This window comes from Octopus sinensis, linkage group LG15 (genome assembly GCF_006345805.1).
Source record: "Octopus sinensis linkage group LG15, ASM634580v1, whole genome shotgun sequence".
Classification (NCBI taxonomy): Eukaryota; Metazoa; Mollusca; class Cephalopoda; order Octopoda; family Octopodidae; genus Octopus; species Octopus sinensis.
The window spans coordinates 18,066,662-18,086,661 of record NC_043011.1 but is presented as its reverse complement, the minus strand read 5'-3'; the positions used below and the strand labels follow the sequence as shown (position 1 = coordinate 18,086,661).

The window sequence follows — 20,000 nt, the reverse complement described above, 5'->3', positions numbered from 1 at the left end:
GGTAATGGAATTTCATAGGTGACTAATACTACCATTGAATTGTAATACAATTGAAAAGACGGTGCCGAAATGCTTATTTGTATATCTGAATTATATTACATAACACTATACTAAATTGTAATCACGATTTCAATTCAGTATTCATCGCAACAATCCGACGAGCAGGACCGTTAAACTCTAAGTAACTGTGGTAATTTTGCAGTTTCAATAAAATGTATATGTATAATATATTATATATATACTATATATCTATACAATATGTTACATTACTCGGTAGTCAAGATAAAACTCTGAGTTTCAGTGCGAAGTGGAAATCCACAACACCATCTCTTCGGTTATCTGGCTATTTGAAAACGTTATAAAAAAAATACCGTTAAAAATGAAGGGAAATTACTCTGTTATAACTCTGCTTTGCCTCTGTACTTATACATCGCTCGCATTTTTCGTCATAAAAATTATATAAAAATACATAAAAATATATAAAATATAAAAGAAGGCCCTGTGTAGTTATATATATATACTCACAAACTCCTGCATACAGGCGGTAATACGTAAAAAATCATTTATCTATATATATATATATTATATATATATATATATATATATATATATATATATATAAATATATATATATATTATGTATGTGTGTGTGTGTGTATATGTATATATATATATATATATACAACGCGCACACACACAAGCACACACACACACAAGCACACACACACACACACACACACACAGTAGTATAGTTTTCAAAAACCATTACTTCTCATCTTGTAACTTAAATTACACCGTTATATTTTGAAAACCTTCACGCAATCAAATTTAAATGCTTATTTGTATATCTGAATTATATTACATAACACTATACTACATTTGTAATCACGATTTCAATTCAGTATTCATCGCAACAATCCGACGAGCAGGACCGTGAAACTCTAAGTAACTGTGGTAATTTTGCAGTTTCAATAAAATGTATATGTATATATATATATATATACATATATATATATATCTATACAATATGTTACATTACTCGGTAGTCAAGATAAAACTCTGAGTTTCAGATGCCGAAGTGGAAATCCACAACACCATCTCTTCGGTTATCTGGCTATTTGAAAACGTTATAAAAAAAATACCGTTAAAAATGAAGGGAAATTACTCTGTTATAACTCTGCTTTGCCTCTGTACTTATACATCGCTCGCATTTTTCGTCATAAAAATTATATAAAAATACATAAAAATATATAAAAATATATAAAATCTTCTTGGGACATTACACAGAAAGCATGTTCTATCCGTTTTCTTTAGGGGACCAAAAACGTAACAGAAATGTAGTCACATGTGGGCATGATCCGAATTGCTCTGTCCTTGTATTTAGACATGTGGTAGGGTCTAAGCTGCTTTTCCAGATAAGCCATCTCTCCATGTCGCATAAACCGCACCTTCCGCTGCCGTTGGTATAGGGCTTACATCTGGCCAAAATCTTCCATTGTATGTTATAATCGACACCTTTATCTCTTAAAGACCAAATATGATTGGATAATTGTGTCGCTTTTCTTTTGTTCCAGTGCCTAAAGCTCAAAGTGTGGTTATTGAACCTGGCCTTGAAATTATCCTCTGTGAGGCCCACGTATTTCTTCGTCGAAACGGTGTCTTTAGTGGTTATAGAGTTTACGGTAGCTTCATATATGATGGTCTTGGACATGCAAGCTCCATTTAGCGGGCACAATTCTTTATTCCTGCATGAACAGCTGTTTTCTTCTTGTGTTTTTTGTATGTTATGATTGATTATGTTTTTAAAATTGGTAGTTGAACTAAAACTAATTTTTAAATTGTGTCTAAATGGAGCTTGCATGTCCAAGACCATCATATATGAAGCTACCGTAAACTCTATAACCACTAAAGACACCGTTTCGACGAAGAAATACGTGGGCCTGACAGAGGGTAATTTCAAGGCCAGGTTCAATAACCACACTTTGAGCTTTAGGCACTGGATCAAAAGAAAAGCGACACAATTATCCAATCATATTTGGTCTCTAAGAGATAAAGGTGTCGATTATAACATACAATGGAAGATTTTGGCCAGATGTAAGCACTATGCCAACGGCAGCGGAAGGTGCGGTTTATGCGACATGGAGAGATGGCTTATCTGGAAAAGCAGCTTAGACCCTACCACATGTCTAAATACAAGGACAGAGCTTTTCGGATCATGCCCACATGTGACTAAATTTCTGTTACGTTTTTGGTCCCCTAAAGAAAACGGATAGAACATGCTTTCTGTGTAATGTCCCAAGAAGATTTTATATATTTTTTATATATTTTTATATATTTTTATGTATTTTTATATAATTTTTATGACGAAAAATGCGAGCGATGTATAAGTACACAGGCAAAGCAGAGTTATAACAGAGCAATTTCCCTTCATTTTTCATAACGTTTTCAAATAGCCAAATAACCGAAGAGATGGTGTTGTGGATTTCCACTTCGGCATCTGAAACTCAGAGTTTTATCTTGACTACCGAGTAATGTAACATATTGTATAGATAAATTTCCTCTATTTACATAATATTGAGGTCTCTTTCTTTCTTTTGTTATCTTACCGTTTTATCAATACATATATATATATATATATATATATGTATGTGTGTATATATGTGTGTATGTATGTGTATATATACATACGTGTAAATAGGTATATATGGGTATGTTTATATGTATGTGTCCGTTTGTAAAATTCGTAACTGCACGTATATATATTTATTATTCTTATTATTATTATTATCATTATTATTATTATTATTATTATTATTTGAGTATGCATGTATGTGTGTATGTATATGCCTGTATGTATGTATGGTTTTATGAACATTGGGAGGCGCGTGTGTGTGTGGATGTGTGTGCATGTGTGTAGACATATGTATACATTTATGCATGTATGTACTTGTGTGTATATGTGGATGCGCGCGTGTGTGTGTGTATGTGTGCGCATGTATATGTGTATGTGTATGTGTGTGTATGTGTATATATTTTCATAAAGCTTCCCTTTTTTATATATATATATATGTGTATATGTATATGTATATGTATGTGTGTGTGTATATATGTGTGAGTGTGTATGTGTATGTATATGTGTATGAGTATATATGTATATATATATATGTGTATATGTGTATGTATATGTATGTATGTGTACGTGTGTGTATGTATGTGTGTATATATATTGGTTGGTGTATGTGTATGGACTGGTCTTCTGTGAGTGGGTTGAGGTATGTATGTGTATGCTTGTATGTGAATATACGTGAATGTGTGTAGATGTATGCGTGTATGAATATAACACATGGACTGGTCTTCTGTGGGTGTGTTGGGGTGTGTGTGTGTGCGTGTATGTGGGTGTACGTGAGTGTATGTGGATGTGGGCGTGGGTGGGAGCTTGCGTTCGTGTAGGTAAGTAGACGGATGGACGGAGTTTTTGGATCGTCCCTTGTGACCGATTGACCGGTCAAGATGGAAGTAAAAATAGAGATATAGACAGGGGTAGTAATAATAAAATTAAAATGGGAGAGTAAGGGTGTGTGTGTGCATGAATGTGCATTTGTATATGTTTGTGCGAGTGGGTATACATATATGTATGTATGTGTATGTATATATGTGTGTATATGTGTGCGTGCATGGGTGTGTGTATTATTGTATGTATATATGTGTGTATATGTGTATGTATGTATATATATGTATGTATATATGTCTGTATATATGTGTGTATATGTGTGTGTATATATGTATATATATATGTATGTGTGTGTGGGTATGTATGTATATGTATAGATATATGTGAATATGCGGGTGTATATATGTGTATATATATATATATGTGGATGTACAAGTGGGAGTCTCCCTGCTTGCCTAAAACCCTATTTTTCTATTTATATTTTTTAATTTTTTAATTTTTTATCCTTTTATTTATTCTTTTATCTACTTTACCACCGAATCCTTTGACCACTCCCCTTATAATGACAGTTTTGCGCCATCCCTACCCCCGAAAAAAGTCCCCCACCACCACCCATTTAAACCTGCCTAAATGTATAAATGCCAAAACAACTCTTGTCTACTAGCTTCCTGATGATTTCTTTTGAATGAAACAGTTCTAGTCCTGTAGAAGCTCCTTCTATAAAATAAAATAAAAATATATATATATATATATATAATATATATATATATATATTATATATATACTTTATTTAAAGCAGCAGAAAATTCAACAAAATATGTTACTCTGAGTTTCTCGTTGCCGTTCATCAGACAGTTTTTGCAAAAACTGTCTGATGAACGGCAACGAGAAACTCAGTGTAACAGATTTTGTTGAATTTTCTGCTGCTTTAAATAATGCATATTACTCTACCACTGGTATTTGAGTACTCTTTATTCCACCTTGTTTCACATTTATGTGTTTACTCCGGTATATATATATATATATATATATATATATATATATATATATATATATATATACACATACATACACATGAATGTTACATATACCCCCGTATACATACATACACACATCTACACACACACGCATACACACACACAGATACACTCTCGCACACATATATTAATACAAATAAACTGTGGCACTTATGTGACAGAAGAGTTACAGCATTGCCCCTTGATAAAGTTATGGAAAAGAAAATTTACGTCTGAGTATGCAAAAGCATTTATAAGGTTGTTAGAAATAACCTAGTTTTCTTTCCAACACATCTACAATCATTTATTAGTTATGTATGGGATTTTAAGAGAAACTGCACATCGCATACACTGTAGTGGAGTATTGTGGTGAATTTTATGCTATATATAAACAGATGTAAATAAAGCACAGTCGATAAAATACGCATACTAGACAGATACAAAAATTCCACGACAAATTTATTTTTTCGAACTAGAGAACAGCACTTTCTCGGGATTAAACAGCTGTCTCACAGTATTTGAATTCCTCGCCGTAAGATTTTATACGTCGGCAAGATAAATTATGCCTTCGACGTTAAAGGATGTTTTATTTGATTCCTTAATTCTCTTTTCCTTTTATATATACGAGAAAACAAAAGTGTCTTCTAGTTTCACTTTTCGCATCCCCCTGTAGTCTCTCCTTCTCTCTCTCTCTTTTCTCTCTAAATACATATGTGTGTGTGCGTATATGTACGTGTGTGTGTGTGTGTGTGTGTGTGTTTGTGCGTTTGTATATATATATGTATATTTTGTTTTTGGATTTTGTTTGCAGGATTCCTTATATGAATTCGTGTGTTGAAGCATATTCTTTTGTGTCTGGGGAGAGTCATTTTATATATGCGCCTTATAACGTAACACACTCACCGGTAAAATTTCCACTTATTTCTTATTTTTATTTTCCTATAAAAGAAATAACAAATATGAAATATAGATAAGAAATAAGTGGAAATTTTGTGTGTGTATGTATATATGTGTGTGTGTGTGGATACGCCTATGTACACATACATGCACAGGCATAAATGCAAATGCACATATCTGTAGATATAAATACGTGCGCGTATAAATGCACACAAACATACACACTAGTATGCATATACACGCGCGCACGCCGTAAATATATGTCCACGGGTGTGTGAATGTATGCAAGCATACACACACATATGCACATATATATATAATATATATATATATATATATTATATATATATATATATATATATACATATATACATACACAAGCATATATACACACACATGCATAAGCACATATATACATATATTATGTGTGTGCATGCAATAAATAGACAAGCACAGACATAAAAATCACATATATACGTATATACTCGCACATCTACAGATCACACCGCTCCTTTCTATCTCCCTGGAACTACGCCGCCGTTTTCCTGCTCACCGCGGTTACATTTCCTGTTCAGTATGAGGAATTATCGAAGTAATTTTTGTCGCTGTAATACCAACATGCTACAATTAATAATATTTGTAGCATAGGAAAAGAATTGAGTGCAAAGGAAAATAATTGAAGATCTATATCAAAAGTAGCAGCAATGGAAAGCAAAAGAAGTATAGAGACGAAAGTCTGTCATAGGGACGCCCATCATAGGAATAAACAGAACTGTGATGAACAGAAGTAGAATAGAGACAGAGTGATTGTAGATCGCAGATAACACTTATCACCAGGAAGAGATAGAAGAAAAAGGTGTAATGTGTAGGAGAAATTTGCAGATTATGAATATATCTATTGCAGTGGCAGAGCAAAGAAAACACAGTGAATGAATATAAGAGAATGTAGACGAATGCTGCAATGAAATTGGTTGTCTCCGTCTACAGTGCGAAAAATGTAAAATAGGAGAGAATTAAAAGTGAATGTCCATTATATTATTACTGAACCATAAACCTAGTGCAATTGACGATCTTTACCAGCTCCGTAGATCATTGAATTCAAACCGATGGAATCGTTAACAACTCTTGCCGTGAAGGAAATATCTAACGACCACTTCGGTGAGTTCGTTCAATATTACTTATATCAAGAGAAATTAATTCTCAGACCACTAGTCGTAATATCAACTTCAAAGAATTATCCATGCCAATAACCCAATCATAAAGTAATACTCCGTAAAAATATATATGACGTTTAAGTGTACATGATATATCTATATTAGGACATCTAATATGCACACGATTGACCAAGATTCAAAGCAGCAGGTATATCTCTATAGTTCTGCATACTGAGCCACGTACCTGCAACGGTACCAATTATGAATATTCTAGTACATATGCAAATTTGGAATTGGTGTTAAAAGCAATTGAATTTTTGGAATTAGCATATATACATTCATCACAATTGAATAAAACAAAATCTAGTAGTAACTGGGGAGTATACTGGATTCTTAACAGAATGAGTTATGAAACTAAAGAGGAGTGGTTGATGACACCGTTTGAGAACTACCGTTACTTTTTTTATGTATGTGATGCGAGAGAATGATGAGAAGTCGAAATTCAGGATACAAAATGATGAAGTATTTTTGAAATTAGCGCATACGAAAAAATGAGTTTACTCTAATAATAGCTGAAGGTAAAATATTAGAACGTGATTATTGCTGTGACATGCGAGTGACATATAGAAGGAATAATAGAGGCTCAAAACTTAGCTCTGGATAACGACGAGGTAGATTAGCTTGATAGATGGGAATAACCTGATCGACACAAACTGTGTTATTAATGTCTAGAAGGAAACTATTGATACAAGGAGGGAGATATAGCTGAAGCCAATACGTGTACATTTTAATAGAACTTTTACATGGCTGCCACAGAGAAACAAGATGAGAGGTTAATAGATGCTATTTCTGTAAAAATCATCTATGAAATTACCTCCTTTAACATTCACGAAGAGAGCAACAAATCTGCTGAAGAATAGTGAACAGCATGCAATGGTTTCTGTCTTCCAAAACATATAGAAAATTTGACATCTATGATACATACGTCATTAATGATGCCTTTGACATTAATCATGTCCAGCGAAGCTTCTTGTACCATTGACTGCTCACTGAAAACTCCGAAAAATAAACCTGAACTATTAGGTAGGCGCTGTTTGTCAGGGACGATTATAAGAAAATTGATAATGTAATGATATGAGGATTGCTACTGTAGAATTCAGTGAGAAGATTTTGTCATAATTGAAATATACTTCGGATGCTCCCCATTTTAGATATATGGTCTGGTGTTATGGTTGAATAAGAATCAATACTGAAGGACAAAGCCCTTCCATAGATGTTTCTTAAAATTTAACAATAATCATTATGGTTCATTTAAAGGCAATGAAGATATGGTGGAAACATATGATGTGAATTATTTGTACTTGAAAATATCATTAAAAAGTGCATGACAATTAACTTTACTTTGGAAATGATTAATTTTAATAAACAAATAATGAGTATGTTTTATTAACTGAAAGAGAAGAAAAGAAAGAATTACGCCAAAAAATTTGATAACCTCGGCATATTTCCTGTACTTGAAAATCAGAATGATTATGTTGACGGTTTTCATATTACATCTCACAAAATGAAGTTTTATTAACAACAGGTTGACATAAAGAGAACTCAATGAACATGCTATTACAGTAACATATTCTGCTTTCACACAATGGAGATTTCGTTTCGAAAGCAAGAATGAATATGACAATGTGAAACAACTCTACAATTCAAGCAAAAATGGTGTCACTTTATAATAAATATCGTACAGACAATATGTTTCAGTTAGCATTTGAACGAATAAAAGTTCGTTACTAAACAACCACGGGTTAATCGAATATGACAGGTCCCATTATGTGCAGCAGAAGATAATATTATCTGTGTAAGAAAAGTTTTGTTTTATCGTATGATAATTCTGCTTGTCCTTACGTTACCAAGCCCGTAGGTAATGCTTTCTTGTGATTAGAAAAAAAAGAGGGAGAACAAAAACAGGGAGAGATTAAAAGACAGAGAGAGGAAAAGGGAGAGACAAAAAGAGGGAGAGAAAAACGTTCATACCGCGAGGTACGGGGAATATTATTGTAACGCTTTCACGTGATTAGATGAAGGAGAAAGAAAAGAGAGAAAGAAAAAGAGGATAAAGTGAAGTGTGAGACAGAAAGAGTATGAAAAAAAAGCGGGAATGAGAAACGTCTATGAAATGATGAAAGAGGAACGTAATATTTAATACGTGGTTAAAAACGTTAACTGAAGGTAGAGTAGGAGGTTTAAACATATAAATTTAGCATAGGGGTAGTGTTCCAATGGCGAAGTTAAAGAAAGGCAGAGAGAGATGGGAGAAGGAGGAAGGATACAGAAAGAATGGAGTGAGACAGGTGAGAGAGGGAGAGAAGGGAGGGAGTGGAGTGAGAGGATGGAGGGGGAGAGGGCAAAGAGAGGGGAGAGGGAGGAGGGAGAGAGAGGAGGGAGAGAGAGGAGGGAGAGAGAGGAGGGAGAGAGAGGAGGGAGAGAGAGGAGGGAGAGAGAGGAGGGAGAGGGTAGAGAACTGCTGGAGTATATATAAATATATAGTGATATCTGTATATATGTATGTGAGCACATTTTTGTTAATTATCTATAATTCTTTTATATATTTGGGTAAATGAATACTGATATGTATTATGTATTATTATGAGAATATACGTATCTATATATATACATATATATATATATATATGTATATATACATACATATATATGTATGTATCTATGCATGCGCATATGTGTGTATATATGTATATAGATATCTATGTATGCATGTATGTGCGTATAGGTATTATATATAATATATATATATATATATATGCACATATACATATATACATAAACATATATGTATATTACGACCATTACGATATGTTATATTCTTTTAATAACTTCAGTAATATTAATATAAGGAAAAGAGCAATTATGATAATGATATTGAAGTCATTAGGAAGTTTTTAATTATGTTATGAGGGGCGTTCAATAAGTAATGCTTCTGACCCACTTGCAGTTATTTTATCTAGCTGAAATTTTGCATGTACAATTATTTATATCCTTATAGATTAAGTGGCAAATTACAGCTCTGAACTAATTGTGGTTTTTGATTTACTTGAACTAAGTCAAGTGTGAAATGGAGCCTGTTGAGTGTCGAGCAGTGATCCGGTTTTTGTATTTGTAAGAACGCATACCACGGGAGACTTTTGATGAAATGAAAGTAACTTATGGTAATGATGCGCCATCATGTGACCTTGTAAAACGCTGTCATCGTGAATTGAAACATGGTCGGAACTCTGTGGAAACAGCTCCCAGATCTGGTCACCCCCTTCTGCCATTGATGAAGCATCTGTCCGTCATGTTGAGGCTGCCATTTTGGAAGATCGACGCATAACTATTCGCCAAATAGCCCATGAGGTTAAGATTAGTACCGGGTCTGTGGAAACTATCATTCATGACCATTTGCATATATAAAAGATGCCTGCCAGATGGATTCGCAGGTTGCTCACATCTTTCCAGAAGCAAGAACGTGAAGATTGCTCGAGGATGAATTTGGAGATGTGCCAAGAAGATGAGTCAAAGTTTTTCAAAAGACTGATTACACAGGATGAAACCTGGGTCCATCACTATGTCTAGAGACCAAAGCCCAGTCAATGCAGTGGAAGCACCGTGACTCACCTCCTCCAAAGAAGGCAAGGGTGCATCCTTCTGCTGGCAAGGTCATGCTCACAGTCTTCTGGGACCAGGACGGAGTACTGATGACAGATTTCCTGGCAAAGGGTGCCACAATTACAGGAGCCTATTATGCTTCACTTTTGAGGAAATTAAGAGAAGCTATCAAAATCAAGAGGCGGGGCAAGATCAGCAAAGGCATCCTCCTCTTGCAGGACAATTCTCCGGTTCACAACTCGCGTGTCGCCAGATCAGAAGCACAGGCGTGCAGCTATGAACTCATCTCCCATCCCCCTACTCTCCTGCCCTTGCACCCCCTGATTTTCACCTCTTCCCAGCCATGAAGTTGTTTTTGAAAGGAAAGCGTTTTCCAGATGATGCAGCCTTGATTTCTGAAGTCACGTCGTGGTTGGAGGACCAAGCTGGGGTCTTCTTCAGAGCTGCATCAAACGATGTGAGAAATGCGTAACTCTGGGTGGTTCCTAGGTAGAAAAAGACTAATAACTGTGCCAAGTTTCGTTGCTCTACTGCTATGAGAAGTGGGTCAGGGGCATTACTTATTGAACGCCCCTCGTATTCTATATTGAATGATCTTAAATGCAATTGTATAAAATTGAATTAAATTTTCAACTAAACCGTGTTTTCAATATTATATTTCTAGTATTATATTATGTATGCATTAAATTATAAACATATTGATTTAAAGTGAATTATTTCCCTTGGAAAAAAGAATTTAAAAAATGTATTTATGTATAAATTAATATAGATAAGAATTATTCTTGCATAAATAATATTGTACACAATATTAAAAACATACTCTGTAAATTCGTTTTGCGAAATTATGTCTCTTCTATTCTTCCATAACTATAAATGCATATAACCATTACGATGAGATTTCTCCTCTAAAAACTTAGTAATTTTAATTTTAATTTTACAATTTTTTGTTCGTATGGATATGAGTATTTTTTTAGGTTAACTGTTTAATTCAGCGTTTATTTAATTTCGTTGATAATAATGTTAAGATAATATTTTTAAAGAATATTTCTTATATAAGCTGCGGAATTTTTTATTATTAATCTTTGACTGTTAGTAACGATTATTAAAAATAATTAATGCAATGCATAATATAATTTACTTTTGACTAGAAATGATAAAGTATTTTAGATTTTGCTATTTACTCACAGATAAATAGCATACTGTCATTATAAAATGTCGCCCTTTTCAAGCCTAGCCAGGCTCATGGGCCTAGTTTTCCGGTTTCTGTGGCGTATGTGTTACCCCAGCTGGATGGGACGCCAGTCCATCGCAGTATAACTCAAGAAATGGGAAGATAGAGTGAGAGAAAGTTGTGGTGAAAGAGTACAACAGGGGTCGCCCCCCATGCCAGAGCATCATGGAGCTTTTAGGTGTTTTCGCTCAATAAAACACACAACGCCCAGTCTAGGAATCGAAACCGCAATTCTCCGACCGCATTGCGCCTTCACTATTATTATAATAACAACATGTTTTCTTTAATGATATGAATAAATCAAAGGGATACTTCTTATTTCGCCATGATTTTAAAAATATTAATTTAAATATTGTTCCTGGCATTAAAATATAAACAAATACGCTAAGATATATTTAGAATAAAATATTAATTTCTACATTTTACGATCGTTATGTTAGCTTATTTTTATATCTTTATTATTATCTGTGTTTTCGTTTTAGATTATTGTCGCTTAGTCTTGAAGAAATAAATGAATTTAAATTCAATCTGTACTTGTATCTGTGAATCCTCATAGATCAAACATTACGTTGAAGAGATTCTTAGCTACAAACAATGGATTTTTATATTTTATTATGTGTAAAAATAGAAACTATTGTATGTAATATGTATTTAATACATATTATTTATTATATTACATTATCATAAAAATAAAGTAATATATCATGTTATTAAAATTTTATTTTTTAATTGGGTATTCTATATCTCCATTTCCTACTCAATTTTATACATTTAATATACACCCATGTGATATGCAAGGTTTTTCGCTAGAAAATGCATTTACGCACATATATATGTGTATACACATGCACACTGACGTACACACATGCGCAGAAACAAACAAACGTAAAGAAGGCAGCTCTGATATAGGACAGAGTGAATGACTACTGAATAAATTGTAAGAGGCAACAACAAAGCAAAAATAAATGAGTAAATGAGTGAAAACCGAACACGTGAGCGTTTGAAATAAAACAGAATGACTCTTCCCAGACACAATTATATATATATATATATATATATATATATATATATATATATATATATATATATATATATATATATATATATATACATACATATATATATATATTATATATATATATATATATATATGCATATATATATACATGCATATATATATATATATATATATATATATACATACATATATATATATATATACATATATATATATACACATATGACCAAAGTGGGCATATATATATATATATATATAATCAAAATAAGCAACAAGAATATCCAAGGTAGTGTAGTATAATTGTTTCATGCTACTTCATTTTATTAAACACTGTATGTATTACTTTGATACTTTGATACTTTGATAGGTTTCGGCCATTATTGGCCCAGGCCATGTCTAACTTAATAGCACCACCTGGGTGCTATTACATCAGTTTTAAAATGTCAAGCAATCTCCAGCAACATATAGAATTATTTAATTAAACGGACAATGTACATTCTTATTCTTATTTCATTTGCCAACATTACAAAGAATGTAAATATATAGACAGAGAGGTTAATTTCATCATTTGTATATATATAATATATATATATATATAATATATATATATATATGTATATATATACATGTAATATATATACATATATATATATATTATATATATATATATATATATATATGTATATATAAACTACAAAAGATCTACCAACAGTAGCATGCTGAGGAGATTTATATAAAACACCACTTTTATGAAGCGATATTTAACGCCCATTGAGTACCGTTATTTTTATTTGAAAACCAGGAGATTGGTCTATGATAAAAGAAATTAGGAAAACAGAGAGAAATTACTGTATTGTCTACTCCATTCAACTTTAATTTTTTAGATATATTTCCACAGATTTAAACTCACGCATTTATAAAATGTATCATACCATCATTATCAAACGAGAAACCGATATACATAAAGAGTCCTGTGGCAGGCTTTAGTGTTGAAAACTTTGATAGCCAATAAAAGTAATATGAAATTGGATGTAACATATAGATTAGAAATATTTTATGAAGCTTTCCCTACTATAATAACGCGCCAGCCAATAATGGCATTAAAGATACCATATCATACTTCAGTTAAAATATAAAACTTGAAAATAGACTTAGGAAAATATTATTCATTTTCATTTTCTCCTTGAATTTTAAAACTAACATAAGTAATTGTTGTCATTATTAAATAGGTATAGTTAAATAAGCATATCCTAGAAAACCACTACTTCAGAAAGATTTTTAATGCACTTTCGATAACAAAATTTCCATACACCTAATGTTCTGTTACAAAGGGTAGTATCACTTGCAGGTCACACCAGGCAACGTAATCGGAAAGAAAAATTACAACAGTTTATGTGATGGGAATTTTAATATTTGTAATGCGAACAACCGGTCTTATTTCCTACACATTGAGAAAAATAAAGCCACTAGCTGGGTAGCCATTAATGAAATCTGAGGACCAAATATCATCCACATCCAATCAGGGCGAGAATCATGGAGAAATCTACACCATATATAAATGGATCAAAGTAATGCAAATTATCCGTGGTTTAAATATAGGACAAATATTTTAGACCCACTAATCCCACCATACTACTTAATTCCAGGTCAGTAACCTCTAGTAAATGCAAGGGTAGAGACAACTATCTTTTGTTAAATTAGGTCACACTATCCTCTCAGAACTGATTAGCTATCTCACAAATTTTGGGCTGGGTTACTTTGTCTTATATTATTCTACTCCAGCTAACGGATTAAGATTTCTACAGACGAAGAAGACAAATGTCGCGTGTTTCTTACATCTTTTTCTTCTCGATCCAATCTTCGCATGAAACGTCTTCGTAGTTTCCTTGATTTCTCATAATCTTCTCATTGATCAACATAATAGTTTTCAAAAAGTCTAAATTTATGCACTGAACCTGAGAGATTGCTTGGGGACAGATGGCATGTTGTATAAATCTGCCAAATTCGTTTATCTTTACAGGATGAAAATTATTAGTAGCTCCCCTGCAGACAGTATATATAAAATATTTATCGCTCACTAGATATATTTAAATTCAGTTATTTTCTTGTATCTATAAATCCTCATATATCAAACATTACAATGAATAGATTCTCACCTACAAACAATAGATTTTTATAATTTACTTTTGGTTAACCCTACCTATGAGCATATTATCTATCTATCTATCTATCTATCTATCTATCTATCTATCTATCTATCTATCTATCTATCTATGTATCTATCTATCTATCTATCTATCTATCTATCTATCTATCTATCTATCTATCTATCTATCTATCTATCTATCTATCTATCTATCTGTCTCTGTGTGTCTCTATCTCTCTCTCTCTTTTACATTTTTACTCTTATTTGAGTTATTTGACTGGGGCCATGCTGGGGGCACCACCCTTACTCATTTGTCGTAAGCATAGTAATTATTTGATCGTCCATTTTTTTGTCGAACCACTTAGTTACGCGTCTTTAACACACCAAAATTGGTCGTCAAGCGATGGTTGACACAGAGACACAAGCACACAAACATATATAGGATGGGCTTCTTTCAGCATCCGTCTACCAAGTCCACTCATATGGCTTTGGTTGACCGAAGCTATAATAGAAGACACTCGCTCAATTTGGAACTGAACCCGGAACCATGTTGTTGGTAAGCGATCTACTTGCCACACAGCCACTGCTGTCTGTCTATCTTTATATATGTATATGTGTGTGTGAGAGTGAGTGTGTGCGTGTGCGTGCGTGTGTATGTACGTATAATCCATGAACTGTTACGTTACATAAATATCCTCTCTATTTTATGAAAACAGAATCTAAATTCCCCTCTAGACGGATTTACATGTTAATGAAACTTTACATTGAATTCCATGTATTGGATAAATTGGACACAAGATGGCAAGGGAATATATGTACTCATGCGATCATATATTCTACATAACTAGAACTATCTCTTCGATTCCCAAACCCACCAGCAACGAAATATTCAGTACACAGTTGTGCATTTAAATGAGAAAACTTTTTCCCATTAATATTGCTTGATCCATTTACTGAAGAATTGCAATAACATAAAAAATAAACGTTTTGTTAATAAACTACTGCCTTAGTTGTTTTTATAGCTGCACTATAGTTTCTGAAACGAAATATTTTCAAATTCAATAGGCTTGTTTCAGCATCATAGAGCACATGAGGTATGCACAATTGTTGGCATCTAACAGTCCTAAAGTGCAGAAATTCCCAATTTATTTTGAGTTGCTGCAGAAATCATTATGTGCATATACATAGCAGATAATTCCTAGTTAAGGGTCACCCTAATTATTTTATAAAAGTGGAGATATACAATAATGTAATATATACTTGTATACAAACATAAAAGTTAATGGCTTTTCCTTACAGATAATGTTGCTGGGAATTACATGGGAAGTATATTATAAGAATGCAACACAAACAGCAGTCATATCTATAACAAAACTCATATGTTCTGAAATTTCAAGAATTATAGTGAATCGAAAATAAAATTTGTAAAATTGTACAATATATTGAATTTCCCGGAAACGTAAGAGAATATATTTCATATTGTTAAAGAAATATGTGTAAATAATGAGATTTAAGGGCATGCAAATTTACCTCCAGTAACTTCCTTAGAAAAATAACTGTTTAACAAAGCACTTAGCAAACATTTATTTCTAATTTAAGTTCTATCAGGACGACACCTAGGTATATTCCTAATTAAAATTCTGTATGTTTAGCTTGCATTCTTTAAATGCCCACAGACTTTCATACGCCTATGAATACACCTATATAAATACCTATATTTATACACTCACATATATATATCCATTAATTCATTTTATAATTTGAAAATCTGAAAAAGAAAAGGAAAATTAAGGATAACTTATCAGAAGTGATTGGGAAACCAAAGTATCAGTACATTTATATGTAGACTCCATTGATTGATCGCAATACATGTAGACGATGCTTGACTTCTGAACTTGTGCGTTGTAGTATCTTCTCATGTATGTTGGATATTGCTTAACGTAATTTGTCATATAGATCAGATATCTTCAACTTTTGTACAATAACCGATGTCTTAAAAGAAGCACCACAAGAAAAGTTTGGAGTTGTTGCTTCTGGTGAAGCAGACGTCTAGGGAACTGGGCCGCTTCTTCAATTCCATAGATGTTGCAAAGTTACATTAATAAACTCTCGAAAACTGAAGTCCCAATTCGGATTTGGTTGCTTATTTATTCCAATGAATTCTCCTGAGTTAATAGCTTTGCTTGTTTTTGTTCTATTTTTTCCTGAATTTTTCAAACTGTAATGGTAATTGATGGACGCACTATATATACATATGCGTGTGTGTGTACGTGTGTTTGTATGTGTTTGTGCATGTGTATTATATAGGGGAAACCCACCACACCTGGTGATTTGTACATCACAGAATAGCTCATCACATCATCAAATTCAGCTGCAAATGGTTTCTAGCACTTTAACTCTTTCTCCGATTGCTGAGTCAAACTAGAAAGCTTCAAAACAAGATGGGCCACAAATAGCTGGTTTTTAGTGCTGCCAAAATATTCGAGTCTGTTTGCAGAAAAAGCATACCGAGCTTGTCGACCATAGATCAAATACTATTTTTTCTTGCTGTGGTGGGTCGCGGCCGCATAGATTCCTCGGTTGGTTCTTGTACCTTCAAGCTTCAGTGCAAAAATTAATTTGGGTATAGGTGTAGTTGGCTATGATTACGATGGAGTTAGCAACAAAGATGAATCTCATATTAGGTTGCATGAAACATAACGCTAACAATGATGATGAAAAGGTGGAGTGTGATGATCATGTGAAGGAGGGGAGGAGGAGGATAATTAAGATGAGGTTATGATGAGGAAGTTTCGAAGAGGAAATACTGTTGCTGATGAGGACGATGATGATTATGATATCAATGATTACCGGATGGAAACGGAAATAAATATGTCGGAGTTTCCATTAATGACTACAAATTACACAAAAATAATACGATTTTATGCTTAATTCAGTTGGCTTTTTAAAAATCTATTTTATAAGCTCTAGTTTCCTTTCGAGAACCCATCTGCGAATAAGTACACACTAGGACATACACATGCGTACGTTCATATATAGATACCAGGTAGAACACAAACGCTCAACGTAGCATGCATATATGTGCACAAATACAGCAACATACACACATGAACATACACAGACACAGACACATATATTCACGTTTTGAAATATAACGTTCAACATACTCTATTTCTGTGCAAATTCCAAACATTATAAGTATATGTATTTGTTACGAAGTTCCAGAGGTAATATTTTATTATGTGACAGGTTCAATTCATATGAACTGCCCAAGTGTTTCACCGTTATTGTGCGTATGTGTATGACTCTCTATTTGATACCTGAAAATGCATATTCATATACATGCACCACCTTCACCCCCACATTTCAATATGTATGGATATACATAAAGATATACGCATATATTTATATATATATACACATCTATACATACATATATACATATATATGTTTTATATATATACATATATATAGGTATGTATGTATATATATATATATATATATATACACATCCATATATATATGTGTGTGTTTGTATGCGTGTGTATATATATACAAACTATATATCTATACACTCACACATACACACCTGTGCATGCAAGTATACACACTCACATATACATAGAGTGATATGTATTTTGCACGTATATTGATAAATATATATTTGTATAGATATGTGTTTGTGTGTGCGTGTGTGGTGTGTGTATATAAATATATTAGACATGTATATGAATGTGGGTGGTTGTATATGCATGTGTGGAAGTATGTTTGAGTGCAAATATGTGATCCTGTATCTATAACCTCAATTTGTATGCGCGCGTATGCGTTTCTTAATGCTATATAAATGTAATTAAAATTGAAGAAAAAAATTCATTGGAACAAGATTACTAAAAGTTTAATTAACACTGAACTACTGGTGGATATGTAATTACTAAGAAATCAATAGACAATAAATTTGAAATAAAACAACGAAGCGATACAATAAAAAAAAACAACTAAATTTAAATCCGCATAAAATCATTCGTATTGTAGACGAGATAAAACTACACGAAAACAAATTCTATCAATAATTTTTCAGCTTTTAAGAGTGGCGTGGTGAAGATTGCTAGAGAGATAGTGAGAGAGAAATATAGACAGTCTCTGTAAGAGGTAATATCTGGATGATACATTTGTTTCACTTTCTATTGTCTTATCCTCTTTTTTCTATATAATTTACTGTATTAATTTTAGATATTTTTCCACGTTATTGTTATATTTTTTACTTGGCTATTTCATTTTCCATGCATTTTATGTACATGTGCTATACGCTTGTTCTTGTGATTTCGTTTTCTTCTTATATCTATTAATATTATTATTTTTATTATTATTTTTTATTATTATCATTATTATTATTATTATTATTATTATTATTATTATTATTATTATTATTATTATTATCATTATTATTTTCATTATTATTATTATTATTATTATTATTATTATTATTATTATTATTATTATCATTATTATTATTGTTATTATTAATGATGATAATAATAATAATAATAATATAATAATAATAATAATAATAATAATAATAATGATAGTAATAATAATAATATAATAATAATAATAATAATAATAATAATAATAATAATAGTAATAATAATAATAATTATATCATCAACATCATCATCATCATCATCGATATTATTATTATTATTATTATTATTGGTATTATTATCAACATCATCATCATTATTGCCACCGTTGAATTTTTCATTGTTGTTAACTTTGTTATCGTTCTTCTAGTAGCAGTTGTTTCTCTTTAACAATGTTTTCTTTATTATTTTTTTACTACTACTTTACCACCGTTTATGATATATTCATTATTATTTGTGGTATTGTCTTTTCTGTAATCTATTTATATATTTTTGCTTTTCATTATCCTTCAGTTTGCCGTTGCAACAGTTGTTAGCTCAGTTGTTTTAATGGCAATATCTATTATTGTTATATATTTTTATCATATGCGCTATATTTTTGCTTGTTACTATTCTGTTTCATTCTTTGTTCACATCTGCTTATCATTATTAGTGTTCTATTCTGAAATAAAATAGTATCGCTAGTGTAGTGAGATGAAAAAAACAAAAAACAAAAGCAGGTATGTACAAAAATACCGCAAATGCATTAACAAAATTTCTTGATATAGCATAATTTCATTCCTTAAATCTGATTATCAAAAGGAAAGTCAAATTTTCTCACTTCCAACTGATTTTTCACTCAAATACGCATATACCGACATGTATGATTGCATAAATATATAATTGCCGTAATGCATTTATGTATAAGTATTTATATACATATATGTATAGGTATATATGTATGTGAGCTTGTGATATATAGACAAATAACTGTATATTATATTATAATTGTCTGTAAGTCGGTAAG

The 20,000-nt window shown here is 32.1% G+C and overlaps 1 long non-coding RNA gene across 1 annotated transcript in view; it reads left to right on the top strand.

The window, feature by feature from the left end:
* The first annotated feature begins 19,353 nt into the window (after window positions 1–19,353).
* The window catches only part of LOC118766414, a 15,814-nt gene continuing 15,167 nt past the window's right edge, over window positions 19,354–20,000 (top strand). Inside the window, exon 1 of the long non-coding RNA XR_005002347.1 lies at window positions 19,354–19,363. This is a non-coding gene — a long non-coding RNA (uncharacterized LOC118766414). The remainder of the gene's footprint in view (window positions 19,364–20,000) is intronic.